Source organism: Bubalus bubalis, chromosome 8 (genome assembly GCF_019923935.1).
Source record: "Bubalus bubalis isolate 160015118507 breed Murrah chromosome 8, NDDB_SH_1, whole genome shotgun sequence".
Lineage (NCBI taxonomy): Eukaryota > Metazoa > Chordata > Mammalia > Artiodactyla > Bovidae > Bubalus > Bubalus bubalis.
Window position 1 is genome coordinate 11,471,906 of NC_059164.1, and position 19,857 is coordinate 11,491,762.

Sequence of the window (19,857 nt, forward strand, 5' to 3'; positions counted from 1 at the left end):
AGGTAAATTTACATAATAACCAGTTAGAAATCTCTGGATTAAAAATACGCTATGCTCAGGCTTGCAGTATAAGAAACAACCATAAAGATAGCATAAAGAAGGGAGAAAGAAGCAGGAATAAAACCAACATTTATTGACTACCAACTATGAGCCTAAACTACGCTATATGATAATGACTGGTCAAACTATATCCAAATAAGGAGATTTCCTAATGACTTAATAGTCATTTACTCATCTATCTGTGACTAGCATAGTGAAATAGTTAAATAATGGTATACCTGATAGATAACAATAAGGAAACAAATGATGGCATATCTAATAAATACCAATGAGGAAAAAATGATATATCTAACAGATAATAATAAGAAAATAGTGAAATAAAATTTTATATCTCAGTAACATTTATGAGGATAATTAAAAGTAAAAAGATAATAGAATTTCACAGTCTTTAAAATATATTCAGGTACACTGTCATTAAAAATATTTTAAATGCATATAAAAATACTAACAGTAGGTATATTCATGTATTAACAATAGAAATGATTTTATTTATAAATTATCCAAATTTGCTGCAATGTAGTTATATATCACTTTTGTCATTTACAACATATTTAAAATATCATGAAAAGAAATACACAGTCACAAGTGAAAACAATCCTGGTTGAGGAGTGACCAACCCCAGGGGAAGGGTGGTCATCTTCCCCCTCACCCCCCACCTTCTGAAAAAGAAGGAAAATCCTGACCTACAGTGTCATTATTCATCACATCCCAGCCACTCTGGGGGACACTGGGAAGAGGAGTACAAAGCCATACCACAGCAGCGTCCTCAGGGATCTCGCAGTTCAGTTGCAGAGAGAGAATAAAATAACGTGTGCACACAGTTTTAAATGAAGTGTCCTCCAACAGTAGCAGAGGACTCCATTAATTAATGAGATGAAGTGTCAAGAAACTGACCCTAGCCTCATGCAACAACAGTGGTACTGGGACTGGCCGGCTAGCTCTTGCCAGAGATCTCACTTCACCTTCTAGCCTCTGCCTGGCTAAACGTTTCTTCTCTGGAGGCCACACCGTAGAACAGTCTGGTACTTACCAAGCCAGGAGGTCCACTGTTTCTGTTCCCAGTGCTGGGCAATGTCCGGAAGGCTTGGCCCTTGGATAGTAGATCGCCTCTTTAAAGGCTAATCACCAGACTCCAGGGACCCTCCTCACAACATCTCCTGACCTTTGGTCATACGAAGGTCAGCCGCCTCGAATTTGTGCCAGTATGAGAAGAAAGAAGATGGCACAGGAGAGAGTGAAGGAGCTAGGTAGCTAAGAAGAGGGGAAGAGATATTAATCAAGTCTGGTAAAAAGTGTCATTTAAAATTCTAAAATCAATACAGCTAATGCACGGGCAAAAAGCAGAGACACCTGAGCAATGCTGAACACATCTATATCTTTAATGCCCAAAGACTTTTTTAACCTATTCCACTTAATATCACTGAAAAGGAAGTTCAGAAATTGAATTATATATAAGGAAAGTTGGAAATGTCATTTGGGGTCAGAACTATGATCCATCTACATGAGTGCTTTGCCTTTGACAGTGGCATCTGGGGAAATTTGGGAGAAAGAGTGGTTGGCACTTCCCATGAAGCCAGCCTCAAAACCCCCATTTAATAACCCATTGTAAATCTTCTTTGTACATAGATGTATCTAAACCCTTGCAGAGCCCTCTATCCGTTTTGAAATATGTTGGTATTACAATACCAACAGGAGAGAGCTAATGCTGAATTGTGAGCTCAGCTTCCTGGCCCTCTGATCAAGCAACTAAAATAGGCTTTGTGTGCCTATGCCTGGATCAGCCAGGGAGCCAACAACTCAGTGTCCTCAGGGAGCACCAGTAACAGCAGCAAGGGGGCCACAGGCAGCCCAAATGACTGGCTTATCCCCACAGTTCAGTCCAACAAGCACATAATTTGCAGTCAGCAGCCAAGGTCATGAGCACCAGTTCCACTACTGACTAGCCAAGGGCCCTTTGGAGAGTCTCTAAAGTTTTCTGAGAACTTGGTTAACGAATCTCTGCTCTCAGAGATTTCCATGAGCATACCTACTCAGCCTGTCTCACAGGACCACTGGGAGAAGCAAACGGAGCAAGTGTGAAACTGTTTAATGAAGTGTAGACAAACAGTACTTGTCATCATTATGTTCAAAACTTCCAGTCACTTGCAGTCACCTCTTGATTTAAGATCCTATCTGTGGCCCTCCAATTTAGGGGGAGCAGAGATTAGAATTTAAATTTAGTTAGCACCATTCTCTAAATTGGTAGTCGATCAATTTTGAGTTGTGCCTTCCTATTGGTAAAAATGTAAGTTCTTACAATTAATTTTGTTAGCCTCTTTATATACTGTTATATATATACTATAACATTATGTGTACTAATACATTATGTGCAATATAAAACCTAAATGGAAAAAATTTTTAGAGAAAAAATAAAAACAAAGAGAAAATTCCACACTTCTCTAGATCATTTGGCACACCCCTTGGTGTGCACCACCTATCCACTCCACATCTCTGAGACCATTGTTCTAAACAAGGATTTGTGGTAGGCTCTAGGGGAGGGCAGAATATCAATAAATTCCTGAAACAGAGGGCTAAATTTTGTGTACATATGCATATTTATTGGAAAAGGGTCCACAACTTTCTTCAGCTACTCCAAGGGGTCTAAGACCTAAAATGATGTCATAAACCACCAACCAGACGAAATACTACTCACTTCATTAAACTTGGACTTTTCTGAACTATGACTTTCATATATCATCTTGGGTCTCATACTCAACATGCTGCTTCTCCTATCCTAAGACCCAAGAGAACAAACCAATGGCCCAAATTAAAATGGAGGTTTGTCATTCACTCTTCCGCTTTCCTCCTATAGACCCTCTAGCCTATGTTCAACAAGTCTCAGCATATGCTTTATGACCTACCTTATACTCTGCAACATCAGAATACACCAGTCCACAAAACCTCTTCAAATGAGAACAAAGTCAATCATGGAGAACAATTAATGAGCTATTCTCTTTATGTAAAATATGCAGATGCTGGTTATATATATTTTTTTAAAAAAAAGAAGTTTTAACCTAAAAGGGATTAAAACCTGGCCACTGTTAGAGGTTGTAAAGACAATAATAGGAACATGATTTTCAGGGACTCTCAAGTCACCTCATAGAACCAAATATCTCTTCTTCATCTGGCTGTCTGCAAGCAGATATATTATTCTGAGTCCAAGGTATAAGAATAATCTTGGACAGAATTAACCATCCTAATGGATTCTAGAAAGATATCTTTAAAACTGCAATTCACTACATATTTATAGATGTTCTCTGCTACTGAACATACACATGAAATGTATTTTTCTACTAAAGTAAATTTTTTTTTCTGCGGCAGCATTGATGTTGGTGTCCAATGACTTAATTACCCATAAACAGCATGGAAGAAAATGGAAGTAATTTTTTTCATGGAATCTATTAATGCCAGGCAGGATAAGAACACTTAATTCACACCACTGTGCTAAGTGGATTGCCTTTCTCTCCCTACGGGATGTCACTTCAAGTTCGCTGCTCCCCCTGCTGACGGGATAACAGAACATCCCAACCTTTTAACACTGCCATATGGACATCAGCAGAGAATGAACACTCAGATTTGGGAGAAAATAGAACAACTTCCTGCACTTATTTCCTGCCTGCCCCAGACACATAACCTTCTCTCTAGATGGTGGAGAGACAGTGTCCATAGGGGTCTACCTTTATGTCCTTAATGCTCTCTTTTCCTTCTTCCCCTCTATCTTAAAGAGATGGGAATACCAGACCACCTTACCTGCCTCCTGAGAAATCTGTCTGCAAGTCAAGAAGCAACACTTAGAACTAGACATGGAACAATGGACTAGTTCAAAACTGGGAAAGGAGTACGTCAAGGCTGTATATTGTTACCCTGTTTATTTAACTTATATGCAGAGTACATCATGCAAAATGCCGGGCTGGATGAAGCACAAGCTGGAATCAAGATTGTTGGGAGAAATATCAATAACTTCAGATATGCAGATGATGCCTCCCTAATGGCAGAAAATGAAGAGGATCTAAAGAGCCTCCTGATGAAGGTAAAAGAGGAGAGTGAAAAAGCTGGCATAAAATTCAATTTACCCCTCTAATCTATCCTTAATCTCTCTCCCTTGGAGCTAATAAGTGGAAATCCCAAGGAGACAAACATAAAGCTCAAAAGGAGAATGGTCTTTTAGGTAAGCAGAGCTGTCCCACGCTACAAATTCTGCCCCCAGTATAGTGAGTAACCCTTCAGGGTTTAAGCAAGAGGGTTTAAAGATTATATGGACAGAGAGAAGATGGTATGAGAGAAAGAACAGGGGCTTCGTAAGCAGAGCTGTCTGGGTTTAAATCCTGTTTCCACCATTTCATCATCCATAAAACGGTGATAATGATGATACCACCCACTGGACTGTCAGGGTTGGAAATACGAATGCAGAGCAGCTTGTAAGGTTGGTGTAGAGCAAGTTCCCAGCAACCACTGTTACCGTTATCCTACAAGGCTGGATCTTCTCTGAAAGCCCTTAACTACACTGCTAACAAAAGCAATCACCTTTCCACAGGTACCATCTTCTGTGACAGCAGCAGCCTAAAACAACAGTACAACTGCACTTTCATTTTTTCTACCACAAATGGATTCTGGCAAACTTCCAAACCCTCACAATTTTGGTGAATACCACTCCACAATCCAACTTTAAGAAGTGCTTTTATTAAAAGCTTGGAAATCTTTTCAATTTTTTACAACAAAAAACAATAATGATTCCACCTTGACAGTTAAAAAAAAGAAAATTTCTGACAAATAGAACAAATTTGCACTTAACTGGTCTCTGCCCTATGCCATTAGGAGCTTCCAACTTTTGAGAGAAAGTTTCTGAGCATAGCAATGGTCCTTTTGCTTACTTGGAAGCCAGTTTTTCTATACAAATGGGCTATAATTCATACATTTTGAATAATCTAGACTTCTGATACTTAATTTTCACAATTTGATTTTTTAAAATTTTGTCTCTGGCACTAGTAATCCTATCTCAAGAGTAATCAGTACAAGAAATGATCGTAATTATTAAATTCATGTCCTCTGGGAAATTTCTTGTCCTATATAAATTTATTCAAGGGTTTTAAACATCATCAAATCACCTATTATTGCCAGTGCTTTGAATGTCTATGTGAGTAATATCATAAGTAGATCCACTTCAAAGAAACATAGAAGAAGCTTTGATTAGAGTTATTTCCAACATGGTTTTTCTATTACTGATTATCAGTCTCCTTTCCTTTGTAATACAGAAGTCTAAAATAATTTCAAGAACTTTATCAATGTAGCTAAAGTTTCCATCTACCACTTTGTTCATTATGATATGCTCCTAATTAAAAAAAAATTGTTAAAAACCCTCTTCAGATAACATCTAGAAAATTGCCCATTTAACCATTTTTCTAGATTTTTCACAACAAATATTTACCTTGGGCATGTTATTAAAATACAGTGAACTTACGGTCAATTTGAAGCACCATATGTTTTCTTAGCTTTTTCTTCAACTAAAATAATACAATAAACACTCACCTTGCCATCATAAATTATAAAAAGAGCTGTGCTGTTCTCTCAAGCTCAGGAAGACTATCTATCAAAACAGACGACAAAGCCCACTAAATCCTTTGAACCTGTGAAGAGAGAAAGACAAATCAATGCCAAAAATGATGTGCCTTCTCACCAATACACAAATTAAACTCTGTATTTTGTAAGATTTATAGGATAACTGAGCTCTTTTTATTATCATTTTTGCTAGGTATCTGTCAAGTGAGTCTAATTCAGCAAAACAAATTAATATGTTGGGGAAAATCTCTAGTCTCCATTCTCAGTTGGGAAAAAAAAAACCACGCAGACAGTTTAGTCACCCTACACCACTCATATTATGATTTAATTGGTCTGAAATATTGTTTTAAAACTCCCTCAGTGATTGTAATATGTAATGAGTCTCCAGAAAATTTGTACTAAAGTCACAGTAAAATCACTGGTAAAGTTGGAAGTGCTTTTTTCTAGAAAGAAAGTGTGCAATGCTCCTCCAAGTTTTTTCCAGACCCCACATAATAACTCCCTAATCAGAACTGCTGGGGGTGAAGCCAAGGTATCTGTATTTTCAATGAGTAGTGAGGTGATTCTCATGTCCTCTCAAAGTTCGGGAACCACTGGTTTATTGCTCTCATCATATTATTGATGTATTCTTAGATGATTCTGTTCCCCTCTCCCCAGAATGTTTAGGACTACAGCTTTAAAATCATGGGCTCTTTAAGCTGCTTTAAATGAGAACATGTAATGGCTCATTGAACACACGAGCAATTAATTTGGGAACAGTTGCAATATTACAAATGTGATTACTTATTGCAAACCCAATTAATCTGGTCAGGAGGAATGTTAATTACAAAGGAGTTTGGAAATTAGCACGAGTGCATGACTAAATGCCTATATCTTGACCTTATTGTATTGTCTGTCTGCTAATTTATTTTAAAAATACTTCTACAGGAGGGCTCATGTATATATATGCATATATGTAATAAGGTAACATTACTCCACATTCCAGGCCCAAATAAGTAATCTTGGAATTACCCTAATTATGAAAATTCACAGTTGGAGAGGTGGCTACTCTGGTATTTCAAACAGCATTATTGAAATCGACACCAGAATATATATATTAATTAACATGAAAGATGTTAAAAATAAATTTTCATAGTTGACATAATGGTCTTGATATTTTGACTAATAAATATTTAATATTAACAAAATTTGGGCTAAACCTTGCTCTGCTTATTGCATACCACTTGACAAGAAGATTGATAAGAAAAGACATATAGTCCAATCTATTTTCAACCACCAAACGCTATCTATACTTACTCCACTCTTGAATCACTAAATTGGCTTAGATCAGTCCCCAAAATTGAGAAACGTCAGGAGATGACCAAGAAAATGACAAAAATAAAGCAAAAATATATTTGATTAAAAACTAGAATAAAACAATGACTAGTATAAAACTGGTATAAAACAATAACTGTATTTTTCTATGAGCAGTGGAATATCAATCAAAACAAATTCAGATATAGAAGAAAGCAATCGGGAGGTTTCCAAAGCTGCCAAAAAATTCTCTCCTGATTTGGGAACAACAAAATTTTACTAGGTTTGTGTGCTTTTTTAGGTCCCTCCCCCTTGGGCATAATTGAAAAGATAGAGGCACAGTCTTAGCCAAGCTGGGCCATTCCACTCCTCTCCTCTGAGAATTTAAAACTTGGAGTGGAGAATGACAGAGACTGAGAGCCACTGAAGTCGAGGCATGCTGATGACAATACTCCAGAGACAACAATGAACTTCTGTTGATGAGGTGCCAGAATAGCACTACTTAGGGGTTGTTCTTTGAATTATGAAATAATCCAGTGTCCTTCTACTAATTTTCCTTTTTAAGTTAGAGAAAATTGGTTTCTGTTAAATAAAAGAAGCGAAAAAAAAATACAGTTTTGGTAAATACACGTACTTCAAAGAATATACTAAAAATGGGGAAATACAGGACAATTTCAGAATAAGTAGATACTTAGAGTTAACAGAAATAAGAACCAAACATTTGAACTGTTTTATAAAGTATCCAGAGAAAGAATATTGTTGGAACACAATTCTCTATGGATTTATAAAATTTCTGTAAAATGTCTTGCAAGCAAAAGTACGTTAGTCACTCAGTAGTGTCCGCCACTTTGCGACCTGATGGACTGTAACCTGCCAGGCTACTCTGTCCATGGCAAGAATCCTGGAGTGGGTTGCCATACACTGACTATCTATGTTTTGGGCTATCTTTTCAAGGATGTTTGTTTAGTAGCCTTGGAAGACAGAGGTAGTGTCTCCCTCCACAGTGGAGGGCAAGCTACTGTCCAGTATAATAAAGATGTTTCCCTACAGGGTAAATGTCAGGCAGGTTTGATTACAATTCACTGTAAAAGATTGGGGTTCCCTATACTTGGTGTTCCTCATTTGTGACACATTCACGGAGTTGCCCTCAATGCCCCCATGAGACCTGGGGGCAAGAGGACCAGAAGGAAACAGAAAGCTCATGTGACTTGCCTTGATGTGAGTAATAAAGTCCTTTTCTGACTCAGAAGTCACGTGTCTTCTGCCAGCATCTATTAAACTGTGGCAGGGTAATATCATAGCTTTAAAGGAGAGGAAAATTTCAGACCCTTCACAATTCTTGACAAACATTTCAGAGATGAATTCATATCATAATGAAGCTGCATCCGTTCTATATTCCTGTATTTCAAGTTGCCTAGCAACTAGTTGGTCAGCACTGATCTGACAATCTGTAGTAATGAAAGAGCATGCTACAAAGAAAAGCATGATTGAACTATGTGCTTCTAGGCGACAGATTGCCTGATTCGTCTCTGCATCTCCTTTACCACCTAGCCCAACACCTGATATAGACAGCGTGCTCAATGATTTTATGTTGAACAAATTGTTAAATGAAAGAATTGTTGACTATTCAAATAACTCTGCTGGGACAAATATAGAGTTGTAGGAAATAAGATAGTTTTAAAATCTGTGTTACTTTTCCTCAATCATTCTGTTTCTTCAGGGTCACTTAAATGTAAATAATAGAGGTCCATTCAAGGAAGCTTAAGAGACAGGGAGGTGTATAGGGGAATAAGAGCAGGAAAGGTAAACAGCTTTGCTGAAACTGCAGCTGGAATGTGGCTATTTAAGGTGGCTTTAGAGATCTCAGGAGTAGGAATTTGTGACTCTTTTCTCTACAGCTCCACCACTAATCTGGTTCATTCATATTCTGCATGTTTGTCCTTTCAGATCTACTATTAATTGGCAATCTTTTTTTTTTAACTTGCTATTCTAGTTCCCTAGGGAGACCTTGCAATGCAGTCATAAATCCCTTGGCAGCCTATTAACTCATGACCTTTGAGTCGACATCCCATCAGCTCTGATCATTAAAGTCATGTGGTATAACACGTGGCCACCTAGACATCAGAAGCCATGGATGGGGCAATTTTTAAAGAGGGTGAGAGCCTAAAGGCCATGAAAGGCCATTCCGTCTAAATGTATGTTGTTTTCGTCCTCACGCTCTTCCTATCCCATCTTTCTCTTGATAAATACATGTCTTATTTCACCAGGTTTGAGCATTATTTTTAAATACCAAGTGCTCTTACACATGAGCTTTTATTTTAAAAATGCTTGCACCAAAAACCTTGTGAGAGAGGGGACAAAGAACACAAATTAAAAAATACAAAATGAAAGGTCATTAAACAGACAAAAAACAGTTCAATTCCTCTAACAATTAAAGAAATATGAAGTAAAACTTCACCTAGTCTATGGCTAGGCTTCTTTTGAAAATAATGTTTTAGACAAAAGATCAGCCCCATATATAGTTGGCATGATGTGTGTGTGTGTGTGTGTGTGTGTGTGTGTGTGTGTGTATAGTGACATTATATAACTATGACATATAGTCTCATACATAAATGGGTACAAAATTTCTGGAAGGCAGTTGATCAGTATGTATCAAAAGAATTTAAAATGTTTATACTTTTGACAAGTTACTATTCCTCACCTAGGAATGTATCCTAGGAGATGAATCCTTGATTTTCCTAAACATTTTTGGATGAGTGTCTACATGAAGAGTTTCCCAAAAAGCTGTGAAACCCAGGTTTTCTTTCTACTGCCCAAGTCACAGCAACACACAGCTATCCTCCAATGAAACTGTTTAGAGCAACCTAAGCTTTGAAGGACAGCCATGCCAGTCTGAAGGACAAGCACGTGAATCACAGAAGTCTGAGAAAATGCCAGGATGTTTGCAGAATTAAGCCAACAGAAAGAACCAGAACACCGCAGCTCTCAAAAAACGTCACAGCAAATACACTCTGTGAACCGGCTCATGTGACTAAGTGCTAATCTCTTTGAACAGGAGGTGTTGTGGCAAGAAGTCCCCCCAAAATATCAAAGATTGCATTTAAAATATATGTCATATTGCCTCCTCTTCCATTAAAGGCAATCTCCCATTGGTTATTGTGAAGTCACATTCCCCTAGCTTCTATACTTTAAGAGTATGAAATGTCAAAAATTGCCTGAAGGAAAGATACCACAACAGCATCTTGGACAACCATGTACAAAAATAATGGTTGATCATCACGTCATATCTTGGGTGCAACAGCTGTCCTAGCCTTACTTAACGCCAAGCATTGGAAAGCAATCAAGTATCTAAAAAATAGTGGATTGGTTAAAGCAGTTATGTTCTCAAAGAGTACTTAATGATATGAGAAAAAATTCATAACTAGATACAACACGTTGATTACAGTGAAGTTGCATCTCATGCACTGGATTTTAAAATCAGCACATGATTTAAAAAATCTCATATGTCTAAGACTGCCCATGAAAATCTCCAGTTTGGACACCAAATACCATAACTTCAAGACAGGTTTTCTTTTTAGTATTAGAATAGATAGCTGTTTCTGTGACTGAGCATCAAAGCTGTTGGCTTAAGTTTTGACCATGTTGTAGGAAAAATATGTATTTTTACCATTAGAATCATAGTCAGTGTAGCAAGATGCACATACTATAAGAGACAGAGAAACTGAGACGCACTGAAGAAACAGCAGATACCTATCCCCTTTCTCATGCTTATTCCATGTACTCACAAACTAAATGAACAGGAAATTTAAAAAATCTATTTAAACTGTTCTCTCTCACACACACACATGCAGAATAAAATTCACATAAGTTAAAAGTAATGTCTGTCTACATAAATCATTATAAAAGTTCAAGTTTGTTTAAATTTTTTAATTTTACAAACATATGCATAAAAAATCCAAAAAGGATCTATGTAAAAATTTTAATAACCATCACCTTTAATGGGAAATGAGTATTGTCAGGTTTCTTTCCTGTATCCTTCTTAATTTTCCAAAAAAAAAATGTAAGTGAACATTTAATATTTCTATTACCAGAAGAAAACTGATTATTTTAAGTGATATTAAAAAATATAGATGATATCTTTAAAACTAAGCTTTATTACAAATGCTTAACGATATGTAGTTTTTGGTGTGTAATTTCTGTGTCTAGGGAACAAGCATTTAGTTAAACAAACTACTGCTAAACATGACTGAAACACACGGACACATTTATAAGGCAGGAATTTCAATCAACAGAATTCTATTAGGTTACCTCAGTAAAGCAGGGCTATTAGGGACTACTGAACACGAAAACAGCCTCCTTACATTGAACTGGACATTTAAACATACCTGTCAAAGGAAAAGAAAGATTTTATCTAGACATGGATTATATAAATACACATAGTCTACAGTACATTACCTCAGAAGTGTCCATAAATTCCTACCCTTTATGCGTTTCCTTAAAATATCATTAAAATACCTATTACACAATACTTTCCTTCATTCACAAAAGATGCACAGATTCATTAATGTAATAAAGGAAATTTCTCACTAAAACACATATATCACTCTAGTAAGGCTATTTCAGTGATTGAAAAAAATACATGTCTCATGAGAAGGGTTCAAAAGACAGGTCAATTAAAATAGTTCTTTGATTGCATAAAATTACTGGTGGTTGATCCATTGTGTCAGATGTGAAGTGAATCAAACAGTCAGTTTTAAAGTCTTAACATTAAATTGAATTAATAAATTGAGAAAAGACATGGTTCAAGCAGGATTGAAAGGTTTTCTGCTACAACCAGGCTGTTTAGATACATTAGCAACACAGATACTAAGACCCAATATCTCATCAGAAAGCAGCATAGGCTGCAGAAAATTAACAGAGTGCTAGACCCAATCTTGGTGTAGAATTACATGGAAGGGATTAGGAAGTGAGGGGAAGGTAATTAAGTAGAAAGAACAGCCGGAAAGAACTGAAAACCAAAAGATCAGATGGTCTGAGTGTGAGCCCCTCACCATCTGTTGGCAAGCATCAAAATTTATTTGATCTTATTGTGTATTTACTTTGTAAAAGGGGGGAAAAAAATAAAACCTCATTCTAATAAATGAATAGGTGGGATACAAGGCGAATGCCTATTACAGCAGAGCTCATTATGACAGCAAGCAAAATCATTCCCATTGCAACATAACAAATACAATTAATGCGATTTAATTGTTCCATCTTTGTCCACGTCCCTAACATCAGCATCATAAAAAGGTTCTTATGTTTTCCAGGCTTTTTGTGATTTAGTCGGAGGGCTTTGTAATTTTACTGTCATTGTTTATTGTATGTCTGTCCATACAATTTGCTCTTGTAAAATTTCTGAATGATTGCATGTATCCATTAGGAAAGTAGCTCAACCAGCCACTTATGTTTCCCATTCTAATCAGCACCAGCACCTGTCATTTCAGTACCATTTAAGGATGTTACCATCTACCCAGTTATACAAGGAAGAAAACTCATTCTGTCTTCTGCTTTACCTCTGGCCTCCATATTCACTCAACTACTAAATCCTTCTAAATGTTCTTCCTACATGCTTTATCTTTTAAATATTTTGGTGCTTCCTCTTATCTGTGGTCTGGCCTTTCGTGGTCTTTCACCTTAAAGACTACCTGCCTCTTTTCCTGACTCCCTCAAATCCATTCTCCATCATACAGAGAAAATACAAATCTGACCTTCTAGTTCCCCTTTAAAAGATTCCTGTTTTCACGATTATTTACAGGATAAAGTAAAAAGGCATCTGTGTGGTACATGAAACCCTTAACCACAGATTCCCCTGACAATTTCACCTCTCTAGCTCTTCACTCCCATCTCACAGTTTATACCCTTCAGCAAAACCAGAGTGAGTAATTTATAAAGCAACTAGTAATAAATAATTAAGCAATTTTTATTATAATCAACTCATGAGATGCCTTGGGGATGAGTATTTTCATTCATTCTTTAGGTCTATGCCATGCGTTACTATTTTGATATTAGCTGGTAGGGCTTCAGAGTGAGACAGCCTTGCAAGTAAGGTGGAACAGACTACACACCCAGCTGTCCCACAGGAGAGTCTGAGCAAAAGATCTCCAAACAGCTCAGCAAGCCTGGCAGATACATTGTTGTACCTCTGGACACATATTAGTGTTACCTGCCAGTCAGGCAGTGTGCAGTTACACAGGAGAGCTGTATAGTTTCCTTTATTAAAAAATGATTGAGACCGTATTTTCCTTTGTATCAGCTTTCACGTACCTAGCAACACACTTTTAGGATGCCAGATATTTGGAAGCTTTATCAGAAAAGAATGGCTGCATCAAATCAAGAGTTTTATTTAATTTAGTTCTGAAGTTGCTTGATGAAAATTCATTGATGTCAGGTGTCTAGGGTTATATTTGCATTGCAGATGGACTATTTAACAGTCCACATAATCAGTAATATTACTGCTGAAGCCAAGTTTATATTAATGAGATATTTTAATATCTTGGGTAAGAAGTTTGCTTCTGAAAAGTCATATCATATTTGCTTGCTTAAGTTTGTTAATCATAAGAAACTACTTTTTTTTGATGAAATAATAGTTGAATATTTCCACAAAGCAGTCAGCTCCTTGTACATGATGCTAATTTCCTTTTAGGGACTAACCTATCTTGATAAATGGAAATATTCTACTCTACTCCCCCCACCATCCCACTATAGAAAATAATGTACAGATCCAAATCTGTGTAGACTGGTTTAAAATGCTGATTCATTGCAGTGCCAAATGCCAATGAGGGGATATTTTAAATATCTTGGGTATTCTATATATCAATAAATGGATGAAATAAATATTGAGCTAGTAAAAGGTAAACACTGAATGTTTTAAATATTAAATTTTCTTTTTAGAAAGAAAGAACAAGAGTTGTATGTATTCTTTTTTTAACAGTTTTATTGAGGTATAGTGGTGGTTTAGTTGCTAAGTCATGTCTGACTCTTGCAACCCCATGGACTGTAGTCCACCATGTTCCATTGTCTATCAGATTTCCCAAGCAAGATTATGGGAGTGGGTTGCCATTTCCTTCTCCAAGAGATCTTCCCGACCCAGGGATTGGACCCACATCTCTTGGATGTCCTGCATTGCCAGGTGGATTCTTTACCCTTGCTCCACCTGGGAAGATCAAAGATTATATATACATATATATATATATATATATATATGAAATGCACATCTTTGTTTATCAGAAGTAAAATATTTACACAATGAATGATACAATAATCACCTCTAACTAGGAATATAATTATAGAAATAACCATACAAATAACCACTATTAAACTCTCAAATAATTTTAATCTATAGTTATGAATATACATAGGTACATATAACATATATTTTTATTAAACTAGTAATCAAACTACATGTATTATTTCACACCCCAATTTTAAAGGAACTTTACTAAGCATTTTATGTATTTGCAATTTTACTGTCTTCAAAAAAATTTTTAAATACAGAATAAATGAAGAAGGAAATTATCACCAATAACTCTGGTAGTATGATAATCACTATTAAAACTCTGAAATAATATCCTTATGGAGAGATAGATATAAATAAAACTGTGTTATTACTTAAACCCTATTTGTAATTTAAATTCTAGATGAGTGTTTTTCCATATTATTAAATATATTTTAAGGAATAATTTTAAACAGCAGTAGAGTTTTATAATATGGAGTACTTTTGTCTGTATCATCTTTCATCTACCAAGCAACACACTTTCAACATGTCAGATATTTGAAAGCTTTATCAGAAAAGGAAAACATTTATCAGAAAACACTAAGTATAATAACATTTTTTAAATCTTGGCCAATTTTATAGTTAAATTTTTCAGTTTTCAAAACATATGTAATCCTTTGATTAGTAATGAGGTTAATATTCTTTTCAAATGCTCACAGGCCTTTTTTTAAAAGTCTTATTTCACTTGTCAGTTCTATAAGCTCTAAATATTTTTCCTAAATATTTTATCATTTGTTTTCCTGGTGATACTTATACACAGACATTTTCAACATTCTCCTTTATAATTTTTCCTTTGTTTTTTGCTTAGCCTAAATATTAATTTATATTTTTTAATTTATTTCATTGCATATTTTTAATTTTTCACATCTGGAATATATTCGGTAAATGATGTGAGGTACCCTTGCACATGAATTTGAAATGGCATCTTTATCACATAATAAATTCTTACGTATGCATTTGAATTTAAAATCTGTGCTAGTGGAGTGATGAAAGCTGCAGTTCAATCTCCAGGCTTTTGTTCCTTTTGTATCTTTTTAGTTAAATGTGGCACTGATTTAGGGTGGCGCTTTTTTTTTTTAAACACTCTATCAAGTGCCCTTGTGAAACTTACATTTAGATTTATGTACACTAGCATATAGCTATTTTTCTTCTTCAGATTTATATTTTTCTTCTAAAGCAATACAAGCTTTGCGTAGGGGGAGAAAATACAACTCCATACAAATGTAAAGAAGCAACAAAATTTATTTTATTCCCTCAATCTTAGTAGTCAACAGCAACCACTGATAACGCTTAGGCATATTCTGAGGTTTTGTTTTTTTTTTTTTTTCCCTCTTCTCCCTTTTGTAGGGGCCACAAGAGATATAAATAAAGATTTTTAAATGGTTGCAAATGATAGAGTTTTTAATTTTTTCCAGTAGATCTTTAAAGTGTTCCAAAATAATAAAAATCTTTATTCTTCTAGAAAAGTTTAAAATATATATTTTTAAACCTAAACATATAAATTCATACTCCAGAAACAGAAAACAAATATGTTTTCCTAAATTACTCATTAAAATGGAAATTCTCTATTTTCACCAGCGGGTGGCAATCTCAACATATACACAATTTAGTATTTTCAACAGAACTGTTTCATGCAAAAGGAAAAACTACTTAAAATGTCTGACAACCCTAACTCCAGCAGCTGTTTGTTGCCCTTTAGTTGTTGTGATTAAAAAAACAAAATGAGAAAACTGCAGGAATAATCACAAGTGAGAACATTACACAACATGGAACAAAATTACCTTAGCTTAATGTCAACTCAGTGAATAAAAGCGATGTGTTAAAATATTATTCCTTGTGTGCTTCCAAAGAATACAGTGTTTTAAATATTTGATATTTCCAGGCAGGACTAAGAGTTTACATCTAACAAATATCCTACCATTACATGAGTTACAACTATTGCTAAAAAACAAGACAAAATGAAAAATAATGGAGAATATAATTGTGATGGGAAAACAGCAAGTTTGAATTGTTAGCAAAACATCCAAAACAGAGCTGAGCCACCGTGACAAGTCACAGTCAGTCAGGACAGTAGAAAGCTTGCAGGGCCAAGAAAACCAGGGGGAAATGCTTGCAAACAACAGTCTGAGATGGCACCTACCTCTGATTTTAGAAACCAAAATGAACATAAAATCAAAGTAATTGCTTTCTACGTGCAAAATTCAGTAATGCCCAACATCAGATCATGAGAAAAAGCCGTTTGGGGTGCTTTCATGGACAGTTTTGATCCACATATTTATACACTCAGTCTCCAAACCAAATATAGTATCAATGTGGCAGTTTTTTATTTTATGGAAAAACCACAGTCTTTCCCTCTGGTAAGTTCAAGTAATTTGAATTTTAAAAATCACTTGAGAGATAGCCAGAGTGAATCCTCAACATCCAGGGCAGTCTAAAATTGAGGGCAGGGTTAGCAGCACAGCTGTAGAGTTGGTCTTCAAACCAAGTTCATGCTCCAGACGGGGCCCCTTGTCCCCCTACAGTTAGTCCCCATTTCCTGCGTGTTTCTATTCCACTGCTCTAGAGCCTAGTAAGCCTGGGGGAAAGGGCAGAGAGTTTGACTCAGGATTTAGCAACTCTGAAGCCCTCTGGCAAACTGGTCGGCACTCTCAAGAAGCTCATAAAAACTTAGGAACCTCTAGGGAGAAGTCTTTGAGGGGGAAAAAATGGCAAGGACAGTAAAACTGACTTGGGAAAAAAGCCACAGGAGCTGCGAGAGTAAGGGCTTCGAAAATGGGTAACTCTTGATGGTAACTAATCCCAGACCAGCCTCGGGAGCTCAAAGATAAAAACTTGACTATAAACAGAAATCTAAAAAGAGCAAAGCTCTCCAATAGTGCCTAACATCAAAGAAAGATTCTTACCTGCTGTACCACCCAGTCCTCGCCACAATTTCTCACAATGCGTAAGGTTTCCAGACTCTTCTATACTTACCTTCTGTTATCCGTGTCATTCTCAGGGTGCAGGTTCCCATAATTAAGCCAGATAGTCTAGTAATGAGGAAGAAAGCAGGGCTTCCATAAGCTAGACATGTCTTCTTCGTGAACAGGGTGCCACGTTCCTTTAGCTTTTTTACTATTGACCTTGTTGTTGTTCGGTCACTAAGTTATGTCCGACTCTTTGCAACCCCATGGAATGCAGCACACCAGACCTCCCTGTCCCTCACTCTCTCTCAGAGTTTGCCCAAGTTCATGTCCATTGACTCAGTGATGCCTTCCAACCATCCCATCCTCATCTAGGATTGACTTAGAGCTGCAAGTAAATATTTATCAGAGATTAGTTTAATCTGAGCAGCATCACTAGGCAATCTGCTATCTTGAACACTGTGAGCCATGTTCAGCAATCTAAGGGGGATTAAAACCACTCACTAGATGGTGATGGATGAATTAATGCATGATCAAGTGCCAAAACGAGCACTGCAGATTCCAAGAGCTTTAGTATTTCAGAGTCAAGGAGTAGTTGTGGCAGACAGGACTTAACAGCTAACATTTGTTGAGTGTTCATTTAGTGCCAGACTCTGTTCCGTGTCCTTCAGTAGCATGATTTCATTTAATCCTCACACCAACCCTATGAGTTAACTACTATTATTATCTCCATTTTACAAGCAAGGAAACTAAGGTCTAGAGACGTTAAAGAATTTATCCAAGAGTACACAGTAGCAATTGGGAAGACCTGGTTCTTAAACCTAGATAACCTGACTCCATTCTGCCGTACGTTCTCCCTACAAAACAGTGGTATCTCTGGTTTTACAGTCATGCCCCAAAAAATCAGAGGTGTCTCATTTAGCTTAGTTCATGGTGGCTGCTTTCTGATCTTCAGGGACTTACACTTCTAGGCTCCCTTTTTAATGTGAAACCAGGCAAACTGGCTGTAATGAAACAGTCTGAAGCTTTGTCACATCTGAGTCCACTGCATTCACGAGGCTCTAGCCCACGCCGACGGGTTAGGGCTCTGTGAAAATGAGCAGCAAAAGCATCAAAATAACCCATAATACAAGATTTATGAAGAGCATTGATATTATGATTTGAGGATAGTTACACAGATAATTCAAACTATTTACATCTTTTTCACTCAAATAACAAGCAAGGCAGAATGCAAATTATGTGCAAGGCCCAGCAAGAGACATTATGGGTATTCACTGCAGGGTTTGGAAAACCTCTGTGCATCTTAAGAAACATGTGTACTTAATATTTTTTATTATGACTTAAGGTTTTAATTCTAAGCACTCTCATGTTAGTAGGTAAGTTGAGTGTGGAAAGTACTACATGCCAATAAGGGGAAATACAGCAAAAGGAAACCCCCCCAAAAAGAAAAATTAGTTGAGAATACTTATATTAAATAAACACCAATAACTCTAGACCTTCTGTGATCATATTCACAGCTGCAAGAGGACAGTGCTACAAATACGAATGAAGTAGAAAGAATTCCTTCTACAGTAATAAAATATTTAGTCTTTTTAATACTGTTCCTGGGGGAACAAAACCAAATAATTTTGTCAACAAACACAAATGATCTCTATTAGAGTAATGAAAAGTGGAAAAAAGCTATCAGGAAAAGGTGGGGTTTTATGTCCTTTGTTAAATAACTTAAACATTTATCTAGACAAGTATCATATTTAAGGAGCCAAAGTCACCCTCAAAGGGAACCAGCTGGCCATGAAATACAATCTCTTTAGCTGGATGGAGGATAAGGATAAACAAAGTTCAGTCCTTCGTGCAGAACATGGAGTGAAGATAGAAAGCACATTGCCCTGGGATTTGTCCGGAGCAGGTGTCAGCAGCCTCTGTGAGATGGCTGCCAAGCCTTTATTTATTCACTTCTCATGAACTGGAAGAGGGAAGGGCTCTAGTATCTTTAGGTCTCTCTCTCTCTCTCTCTCTCTCTCTCTCTCTCTCTCTCTCTCACACACACACACACACACGCCCAGGATGCACTTGGAGACAGCTAAGTTAATCTAGAAGCAGAAACACTGAAAAAAGCACCTGGTTTACGTCTTCTGCTCCACCAAAAATGTGGGGATAGGACATTTCCCCTCGCTCTCAAAGAATCCCTGTTCCCACAATTCCAGTTACTGCTCCTAGGCTTCTTTAGAGCCCTCAAGAATTTCCTTCCATACCACAACTAGTTTTAAGACAGACCACACCTTACATTCATCATTGCAAAAGCCTTTGTGAAGCTGAAAGACAGATAACATTCAAGCACAGTTATGACATTATGACCCAAGTGGAGAACAATTCACTTCTATGTGTTTATCTGGTCCCACTGGTGTGGATCCAGGAGGCAGAGAGAAAGGGTAACCCTGTCGCTGGTTAAGAGGCGGAGTAGCTGCTTATTTTCTCGCTGTTCTATTTTTATCTGTGTTAAGATCTCAGAGGAAGGTGTAATAAATCAGTCTTGAGGCTAGAATTCCATACTATAATCATATTTTACATATATTTACACTACTGGGTGAGTCAGTAAACAAGAAAAATTGAGTTCTGACCAGAACCTAGAGCACTGTATCTGGGATTTATGGGAACAGCAAACACAGTTTGGTTTACCCCTAGGTTGCTAGC

The 19,857-nt window shown here is 36.7% G+C and overlaps 1 long non-coding RNA gene across 1 annotated transcript; it reads right to left on the reverse strand.

Moving 5' to 3' along the window:
- Positions 1–1,176: 1,176 nt before the first annotated feature.
- On the reverse strand, positions 1,177–17,582 carry LOC102414767. The gene is made up of 4 exons (XR_327161.3): positions 17,167–17,582; positions 11,257–11,333; positions 5,626–5,723; positions 1,177–1,311 (listed from the first exon to the last, which is right to left on the reverse strand). It is a non-coding gene; the product is annotated as an uncharacterized LOC102414767 (long non-coding RNA).
- Between the last annotated feature and the right edge of the window lie 2,275 nt (positions 17,583–19,857).